This window comes from Glossina fuscipes, unplaced genomic scaffold, assembly GCF_014805625.2.
Source record: "Glossina fuscipes isolate IAEA_lab_2018 unplaced genomic scaffold, Yale_Gfus_2 121, whole genome shotgun sequence".
Taxonomy (NCBI): Eukaryota; Metazoa; Arthropoda; class Insecta; order Diptera; family Glossinidae; genus Glossina; species Glossina fuscipes.
In genome coordinates this window covers 6971089-6981883 of record NW_023998464.1, presented here as the reverse complement: position 1 = coordinate 6981883, position 10795 = coordinate 6971089, and positions in this window count along the sequence as shown.

Genomic DNA, 10795 nt, shown 5'->3' with positions numbered 1-10795 from the left:
AGCAGGGTTAAACATTAAAACCTTACTAAACATTATTAAACATTATTAAAAAGTCTTCAACAGTCTTAAGCCGTCTTAGATACTTCTAAACACTTCAAGATTGAGCTGAGTTAAACACTAAACTTTATCATCATCAAATACTAAACCTTATCAAACATTATTAAGCAGTCTTAAACAGTCTTAAAAACTTTTAACCGCTTCAAAGTTGAGCAGAGTTAAACATCAAAACCTTATTAAACTTTAGTAAACATTATCTTAAACTGTCGTAAACACTTCTGAACACTTCAAAATTGAGCAAAATTGAGGGTTAAACATTAAAACCTTATTAAACTTATAAAACATTATTAAACAATTTTAAACACTTCTAAAAACTTCAAAATTGAGCAGAGTTAAACATCAAAACCTTATTAAACCTTATTAAACATTATTAAACAGTCTTAAACAGTTTTAAACACTTTTAAACGCTTTAAAATTGAGCAGAGTTAAACATCAAAACGACGATTTGCCTGACGCTTTTATATTGTGATGGGTGATATCATCTTCCCACTGATTATTGCTATCCGTTAAAGCAACAAATTTATTTAATTTCCGCTTGGCTTCTATGCACGCTGTTTTTTTTTAGGACTATTAAACTATACGGATAGGGCATGGCAGTCTTAGCTTAGGCGTCATCCCTGAATAACAATACTACTACTAGACTCTACGGATAGGGGCTTGCTGGTTTAGCTTAGCCGTCACCCCCGCAAAACGGATGAAACACTCTCTTCAACGACGTTGAAACGGTTAGAGACAATAAAAACAAATAGAACGTAGGTAAGACCGGACGAGTGGTCCTATTGGCTCAAGGTTGGCTGCTATAGCTTCTCCTGCGTATATTTTTCTGTAGAATTTCTCAGTACGGACAAAACGCGGAAAATAATTCCAGACAAGACCCGGGTCGCGGATCACCACGCTGACTTTTTTTTGCCCTCCTTCTATAAAAATAGCTTATCGCTTACGGTATAATCTAATTGTAAACACCCTAAGTAATTAAATTCCTCGCAAAGAATTTATATATATAAGTTAACTAAAATACGAAAGTCGAAAAGTCTTTTATATAAATTTTCACACCTCGGAAAGAAGACTTGTTACAAACTTCACCATTAGCGGGTTGACTGAAAGTCTTAACAACATACCGGGAACAGTGATAAAGATGGCAGAGCCAAAGATAACAAAACTATAACGGTTAAACTTAATTCGATTGGAATACATGACTTGTGGATGGGCAAGTACTTTAAGAACTTTAAAGTACGTCCACTCTATGCTGTGAACTGTGTAGATGAACCCAACATTACACAAGAGTTTCTGCAGCGGTTCGTCTATCTCAACGATCATCAGTGCTCAGCTGCAGGAGAGTTGAATAAGACAAGTGCTGATTGTCAGGATTGTTAATGCTATTAACCATTATGCTGTTTTGTTGCGATCTGCTGGTAATACTACGAAGCTGGATCTTCAGGGCTGTAAGGAAATTCTGAACAAAACATCCATGGTAAATGCTGAATTTAAGTGCTGAAAGAAATGTACAGAACTAGTAAATATGTGCCTTAATGGCATATTTTAGGCTGTTAAGGTAGTGTTTTATGATGTATTTTTTAGGGATTATTATAATTGCAATCGAACTCTTTATATTTTGTAGTTGGTTCTCCGCTTTTTTCCTTAGATTTATGAATTAGTTGACTAACCATAATATTCCGTCGCGTGTGGCAGCTATATATCTTTGAATCAGGGAGTACTCTTTCTGAACAGATGCTGACAGCACATGTAAACTGCCAGAGTATTAAGCCTGCCTTACACTCCACGAAATTTGACGCAATCAAAGCCCTGGCTACCGACAAATTTGACCTCATTGCCACCTCGGAAACATGGCTAAAACACTGTTTTTGGAGTATTCTATTCACCGAGTGGTAACGTTAGGACATTTGAAAAAGAAGCATTTACAGCTATTAACGAAGTACTCAAGAATTATTATTATTGGAGAAATTAGTTGCAATCTCTTCGATGTAATTAGGGCTAGTGTTATTAGATTTGTTTGCTCGAGGTGTAAGCTTACTATACCGCACAATATGAGACCTACACACTGAGACTTACGTCACTACTTGAGTTTTGGCTGCTTAGTGATAATGCCTTGTTTAACTATTCTAATCAGGTGCAACGCCCGCTTATGTCTTATCATGAATTGATCTATGCCAGCTTTAGAATCAAGTGTAGGTACATACATATCAAGAAAATTACCCAAAAATAACCGAAAGTATATTTGCATTTTTTTTTTTTTTTTTTTTTTTTTTTTTTTTTTTTTTTAATGTTCATAGCGTAATATTGGAATAGAAGTGATTTAAACATTTCGCAAGAAATAAATTTGACCTTATCTTAAATTGGTCGCATATATATTTGAGAAAATAAATCAAAATGCAACGCATAGCGGAGCGTAAGAAGCAAATATCATCATTAATAATGCCGGCGAAAACGACGAACCTAAGCGCAAAATGCAACGCGTGGTTTTCCAATTGCCATTACCCGAAAGACCACGTGTAACGGGTCGAGTGTTTGTATGCGGACAAGGTGATATGGGACAATTAGGATTGGGGGACGATTCATCCAAATTTAAACGGAGGCGTCCCACCCTGGTGGAAAAGGTGCTAAATGTGGTTGATGTTACAGCTGGCGGTATGCATAATCTGCTTCTTACTCTGGAAGGTCATGTCTATTCGTTCGGTTGCAATGACGGGGATGCTTTGGGTCGTGATAGCAGTGAAGAGGGCTCCGAGTTTGTACCTCACGCAATTGATTTACCTCAGTGAATACAGGTATTTTAAACATATTCATCGACGTGGGCTCTCTGCTTCTATAGCTGAGTTTAATTCAACCACTTTTCTGAATACAGCGAGCGTTGATGTGATGTATTGCACATAGATCGTAGGTTATTGAGGGAACAATTCTTCTATTTTTTTTTTTTTGTTTATTTTTTTTTAGTAGGTTGTATCTAAATCCCTTGCGTAATTAATTTGCCATATTGATGATGATTAGTTAACTGTTAAAGCATTAAGTGGGTTAGAACGACATTTGATTCATTAAATGTGTATATATATTTTTTTTGAATATTGGTGGATATGAGAAAGGAAAAAAAAATTAAAAAATTTAAAAAAAATTTTTTTTTTTCTATCCCTTTCTTAAAGTTGCTAAATGGTCACTGACTTACTTGGAATGGGAAAAATGATCTTTTTCACCAAGTGAAACAAATTTTCATAAATCTTCTACAGTTATTGATGTAATATTTTTTATGAAATATTTTTTTGAATTCACCGTCTTTCTTTAAACTTCACTCGTTGATTGCCTAAAAATTTCTCCCCGGTTGCTACTTTCGCGCTATTGCTCTCTGTTATAATCTTCGTCACCGTAGCTGTTTTGATCAATTCGCCGTGGTTTTTTTTGTACTTTTCGCTTTAGAATTCCTTTCGGTACTCGCATTTACGTTATCCCTTATTGGCTATCAAATGCACGGCATTGTTTTTGTTTGGCCATTTTCCTCTTCTTCAAATAATTACAACATGATACAGAACAAAGTGAATTTCGTAATGTGAGAAGTGATGGAGTACAAGTGTATGGAAGTATCTTATGAAAGAGTTGAAACGCGAAAATAAAAGAGTATGCGAAGGAATAGATTCATAATTTCATTGAATATTTATATACATTGTTGTCAAAGATTTAAAAAAAGTGAATATTGCATGAATGGAAAATGTGAAAATGCTGCGATCATGAAAACTACGTAACGAAAATTCTTGAAGCGTGCATTGACGAATAGTAGTTGCAAAATTCGGGCAGACAAATAGAAAATTCTCAAGAGGTTACAAAACCACATATGTACATCAGTGGTTGCTCACTATATTAAGTTTGGACAGGGGATCATTCCATCCCGTGTGGCTAAATGTCAGCGTACTAAGAAGGTAAATAATGCCCCATCTCAAGCCGACGATGAGAAATTGAATTATTTCATCGCTGTTCTCACGAAAAAACGAAGTACTTCTTTTCTATTACATTCAAATCGACGAAAATCAGAGTACGATCATTGATATGTGATGGTCTGGAAGAGGCAATGTTGTCTGCAGGGATATTTCGACTAATAACCACGTGGCCAGGCATCCAGGGAAAAGGGAAACAAAATGCATCGGATTTGACACTGCATAGCAAATATCTGATTTCTAACATATAAGAATGAGTTTTCCTTGAAGGTTAACACGTATTTTCCGTAGATTTAATGAGAAAGTAAATAACTGCGCAACCTAGGTATATTTGACTACGCTATAGTGATAATATGTCTATTATGGTATAATCGGGTAACGGTACGGTAATTCTGTGGGAAAATAATGGCGAGTTATGAAGTTTTTAAACGGTCTTGGTTTTTTTGTCGTTTGTTGAGTAGTTACTAGATTGAAGTGATCTCCTGAGCTGCGTCTTGTTTCTTTCCGTGTGTAACGCGCAGTGGTTCCGTAAAGTCCGAAGACGCAGGGAAAGAGTCCGTGTCTTTATTCTCCCGAAATGAGGGGGGATGTAAGGAAACGTTTTACTTCCTTACTGATAACAAATCCGTTCGCATAAATGCCCACCCGTAGAGTCTGAAAGTGTTCGGTCTTTTTGTCGTCCGCTTTAAAGATTAAATATCTCTCGTTTGTCCATTGCGTGAATATAAGGTAAAATACCTTCTCTTTGATGTTCGTATTTTCCTCTACGCTACCGATATCGTCCCTCTCCCGCACAAATCTATGGTAATTTAGGTTTATGTATAAAGAAAAAAAATAGAAGGAAGAAATATATAGAGAGAAAAAGGAAAACTTATTGTATTAAGACTATGTAACATACTTTGTATGTATATTTCGCTTATCCATTTCTAGGTCTCGAAAACACATGTACATAAGAATTCATTTACGTTTACATAAATATGCCTAGCAATGGCTTTTAACTGACACAGGTAAGCACATCGATTCGGAGAAAATTGTTTGATCAACTATGCCTTCCGACTACTTTCCTTGTCCAGATATTATTTGCTCTGCACACTTTCAGAGATATTAAAGATTTTCATTTAGATTTTTCAACAGTTTTTATTAAAATATACATTAAGTATTAGGCTTGGCGTGAAATCAAGAAAGTAGCTTTGAAAAGCAAAAGCTTTTTTTATCCTACACCACTTGAACATCCGATATATACCGAGTGTTACGGGTATTGACCTTTGAGGCAATAAATGGACCTAAAGTTTGCAGCGAAGTAGTTTTATCTACAGGATTGATACTTTTCTCGCCTTTATTGTCATTTCCGTCACTTCCTCTCTCCATTTTTATGGACACAGCTGCAAGAATAGTTTCGGAGCTGTCAATTCCTCTCTCATTTTTCACATGTGAACCCATCTTCCATGCATCTTCCTCATCGCTAGCTTCTTTTTCAGTCTTTAAAGTTGTTTCCATATTTTAAGTGATTTGATATTCTCCAATTGGAACGATGTTCGATTTTTATACTTTTATCGCTATAAAGGCATTTAACTTAAATTTATTCACCAAATGTTTCGCACCAATATGTATACACGACCGAAAGAAAGAATTCGTGTAAAACAAGTGTATTGGCAAATCGTGTAAGAAACCGGGTAAAGGAGGAGTCGATGTACATGCCTCACACTTGTGTTTTGTTTCTTATCTAAAGCTTTCTGCAGTCAAATGTTTTTTTTATGGATTTGTTAGGCAACTATTTGGGATATACACAAATATCTAAACAAATATTTATTCATTTAGTTTATTCATTTTAATCGAAATATTCGATTGGAAATTAAATATAATCAACGATAATCGAATTAATTAAAAGAAACAGCTGTTCTTAACATGCTTGCGCTACATTTTCTTCTTCTGAACTTTTGTTTATATTACCATTTTCGTCAGCTGGACTTGTTTCTTTGTATGGTGTATGTGCTGCTCTTTATGAGTAGCAAGTAAAAAACACAGAACACAGCGTAGCAGTGGAAAAAAAGATCATACGGCGGAAAGACTGTATGCCAACTGGAATATCGCATTCGGAAGAAAATTTATTTATAATGTGAATACTCAATAAAGTTTATTACTTTCAATTTCTTTTAAAGCCAACTATGCTTAATATGCTCCCGTCCTGTTAAAAAAAAAAAAATTATTCTTTTCCTAAATAATTTAATATTTTTTCTTGGGAAAACAGCTGACTATGGTATTGCGCAACCAAATGGTTGTGTTTATAAATTAAGCGTGAAACGGGATGCAACCAAATGGTTGTGTTTATAAATTAAGTGTGAAACGAGACGCAACTTAATAATTACATATTTGAAATTGGGAAATTAGGAAAAATCTTTTGCTTGATATCAATTACAGTTTGAGAATTTTCTTCCAAACTTCAATTTGACCTGCTTGCCGACTTTCAGCAATGGGAGTAGGAAGAAGAGAACATGAGAAGAAATTTCTTGATCGAGTAATCCTTTTCCTTGTTGCAAGCTTGTCGAGGTCCGAAAATTCTCATTATTATGCATATCGTCGCAGGATGCACTGACTTTTTTAAATATTGTTTGTCCTATTTTACATATTTTTGCATTACTTGACCCATTGCCATACATTTTCCTTTCTTCCCCCGGAGATATTTTTTCTTTTGTAGATAACTTCGAAATATTGTTTCAAATGAAGCTTTCTGAACGTTAAAATCTTCTTCTGACTTGTGAGAAGTCATATTCCCATTATGTTTTTCCAAATTTTTGCTGCGTAGTTGTCCTTGTTCAGCTCTCTTTGATTGTTCCACTTCATTTATGATAAGACTATATTTTCCAGCTTTAAATTCATATTTTGGATTTTATTAATGGCTTATGTCAAGGGTATTTCTTTATCACAAGTTTGCTGGCTGTATAACACTTTTTCCGCGGTTTTTCGACTTATTTTCAATATTTGAGAACTTTTATCGTTGCACAATTCCAACAGGGTCGAGTTTTCTCTTTTGAAATTAATTCGATTTTCATCTTCATCATTTCCTTTGCTCGCTCTAATTTAATTTTGACTTAGCAGATTTTCGCTCGATGCATTAGTTAAGTCTTTACGTAACAGATTCTTTCGATCACATTCTTTCAGATTCTTTTCAGGTAGATATTTTCCATCAACAGAACAGGAAACTGCTTTTATATTTCCAGATTTTCCATTTTCATCTTTTAAATCAATCTTTCCATTGTCTTCTGGCATTCTATGGTGTTGTCCCACATTCTTATGAACACAGACTATTAATTACGGACTTATTTTCGCTGGGGGAAGGTAGATTCATCATAAATATAACGCCCGTTGTGAGAACGGTGAATAGCGTTAATGGTCACACGATCTTTTAAATGTAGTTAGTTGTGCTTTCATAGACTAACCTCCTAACTTATGCGGCTTGATAATGTTGTGTTCTTTCCAAAAATACAACGCTTGTATGTTCCGTTTTACTGATTATACAAAATTCACCCTTTTTTATATAGCCTCCATTAACGGTTCCACTAAGATCTGCATTTTCGCATATCTCCTTTCCGTTCTTCTTACAGTCTGTAAAAGTCCCTTCTGTCCCATGTAAGTATTTCCAAATTGTTTCCATCTCAACTTAAGTCTATCTGGTCTTTTAAAGTATTAGTTCCGACTGAAAACATGGACATCTTGCTAAACAAACCATTGTGGCCACTTGGTTCCTTAATTAAGGAATACGCTCCTCAGGACCGACTCCGAAATTCTAATTCGGTAACTTTTCCATGCTCAAAAAACTAAAGGTTTCTTCAGGGCCATTGACTTTTGCTTACCAAAATGTTAGAGGCCTAAACTGAAAAATCCGCTCTACTTTCCTAAATTTTGTGCGCACGGAGTTTGCCTATTTGGCCCCTCACTGAAATTTGATTACAGCCTCATTTACATTCGTCGGAATTTTTTCACAATCTTTTGCCATATCTGCTACGGTCACTTCCTAATCAATTAAATTTCGTACTCCTCCCGACGTTGGATTTGTTATCATTCGGGCGAAAATTGCCAATAAACAGTTATACGTAACTTGTTTCTACATTCCCCCAAATGCGGATGTTTCCATTTATAAGAAACATGTTGCCCTCATTTCTGATGTGGCCGAAAAGTCTAAACCTATTGACATAGTCATAGCGTTGGCGGACTTCAATTTGCCAATTTCTCGTAAGAAACCGGAAGCTTCATTATTCTTCCTCCATCCCTTTTTTTCTTCCTTATGGAACGGCCAATTGCGGAAGTTTCGTGATTGCTGTTGTTGGCCTAAACCAGCGGAAGAGCATCGGCTCGGTGTAGGCGTCTGACCCAAAGAAAGACAGAAGTCTTAGATAGTGCCTCGCCCTCGCCAGCGGGGAGATACGCCCATGTACGTATATCCACTGGAACTCGAGGTTGTTCTCGGGGCGCTTAGTGTGCGTTCCCACACTTCGTGCGCCATCGGGCACCGTGGAGTTGAACCGTCACGGCAGATATCCACGTTAAACACCTACAGACATCTGTACGCTGACGATGTTAAGCTGCTTTCTCCTTGGAATCGCAATCTTATTAGCTTCAAACTGCTCGTTAAATTTTATGAAACTAAACCTACAAAAAATGCAAGAAACTTTCTTCCTTAAGAAGGAAGTCATTCATTACTGAGTATTTCATTGACTCAAACAAGTTGGAAAACGTTGATTTGTTTATCGTTCTATTCGATCAAAGATTACATTTTAATCTGCACATTGAGCTCTCTTTAAGTAAAGCTACGTCCACGCTGGATTTTATTAAGAGGTGGTCCAATGAGCTGAAGAACACTTACATTACAAAAAAACTATACACCTATTCCTATAGGTGTTATGTAGATTCAATTGAAGTAGTTCGAAAGTAAATCCTGCTATTTGCCCTTAGGAATTTGAATTGAGACCCGCTTGTCTCTTTCCCCCCATATGGAAATAGGTTGCTTCTGTTATCCTTATCGTCACTTGATAAACGTAGATTTATTCTTTGTGTCCCCTTCTTAATTAAGTTAATTAATGGTACTATCGATTCTTCCACATTACTTGATGAGATAAGCTTTAATATCCCTAATCGTTTCTCTAGGCGCTTAATGTTTATAAAGCTTAGTCAATGTAAATATAATTATGAGCTGTTTAACCCGTTTAGAATTGTATGCAGAACCCTAAATGATGTCTATCACTTAATCTCAATATTGGATTCTTAAAATCTATCGAAACAACTGTGCTTAATACGCGCGATTTGCCTATGTCGTATTTAAACTAACTTTCAGTCTTAATATCTCATTATGATTCGAAAACTAATCGGTGAGGATTATTGTATCGGTAGCCAAGCTTTTGGCTTAGGGGTTCATTAGTAATTTGGTTCTGTACTAGTTGTGGGTGTGCCACTGTGTTAATTATGTACATACTTCTTTTTCTTTTTCCTTCTTATTTATTTATACATAAATTATTGTTTAATAATTATTATACATATATGTATTTTTCCTTATTTCTCCTTACATATTTTATATTAGATTTTAATATTAATTAGTACAAGATTTACTTCTAAGAGTTATTTGAATTCGACTGTTAATTTGTTTTAGTGGAGTTTCATGTAAATAAAATAAATAAAAAAAAAAAAGTAATCGATTGAAACCAGTATTACGTGGGCTGACACCAGGCGGGCAGACAAGCTTAGATTGATTCCGAAAATGATTCTGAATGGAGTGGTATAGTAAAAGGTGGGTCTATCTTAAACTAGATGTTACGTACGTCTGCACAAACTTAATATAGCCTGTACCACAATAGGTGTAGAACATAAAAATTCGGTCCTTGTCTGCGAGTTGATATGGGAAAGAGGCCAAATCGATCAAAGGGCTCGTTTACCGTATAAGGTAACTTGCGAACAGCCTCCTTCTCAAAGAAAAGGTTTTTTTTGCTCGTTATTCATAAACAGCAATAGACATAGATAAAATATATATCTTGAAATATATATCTTGAGGTGATCGCTCACCTGTCCGGAAATGGTCACAGAATATTGAAATTTATGTTTTTTTTTTTAAGATGATGAAGGTGGGCGTAAAAGATTCGGTCACTGTTGATTATTGTGTCTTTTCATTTTTAGTCTCCACATGTTTCTTTCACAAAATTTTGTTTAACTTCTCCAACTCTCTTTTTTAATTTTTTTATAATTTTATGTGTGATGCTAAAGGTCGCATAAATTTTATTCTTCCCGTCAAATTTTTCATAAATTTTTAACTTCAATTTTTGTTTAAGTTTGCCTTTGTTGATCTTGCATTAATTATCCGATTCAAATATTTGAATCTGAAAGCTTTATGCATAAATGAATAATTTTACAAACAAGGAGAGCATAAGAAATTATTGTGCCAAATGTCTAGATAGCCAATGATGGGAAAAACAATTGAGATATGCACCAAATTTCAATGCTTATTGCTTTTCAAAAGGTACAAACGCGACATCAGAGACCATAACAAGTGAATTGTTTGTTTGGGACTAACTCCTCCTTAACACAATTACTTTAGTTTCGGGAAAAAAGTCAATGCGTACCGAAAATTAACATTGGCCGGCATTGACTTTTTTTAAAGGCATGCCTGGAATACGCTTCTTTAAATATCGTACTTTCATCACTTATTCTAAAGAGTAATTATTTGAATGTAAAACCGTTCGCCGAAATGTCTTGTGAGATCTCTTGCCAGCTATGCATTAAGTCTGCAATAATTGAATTAATTCGATTGAAAGATA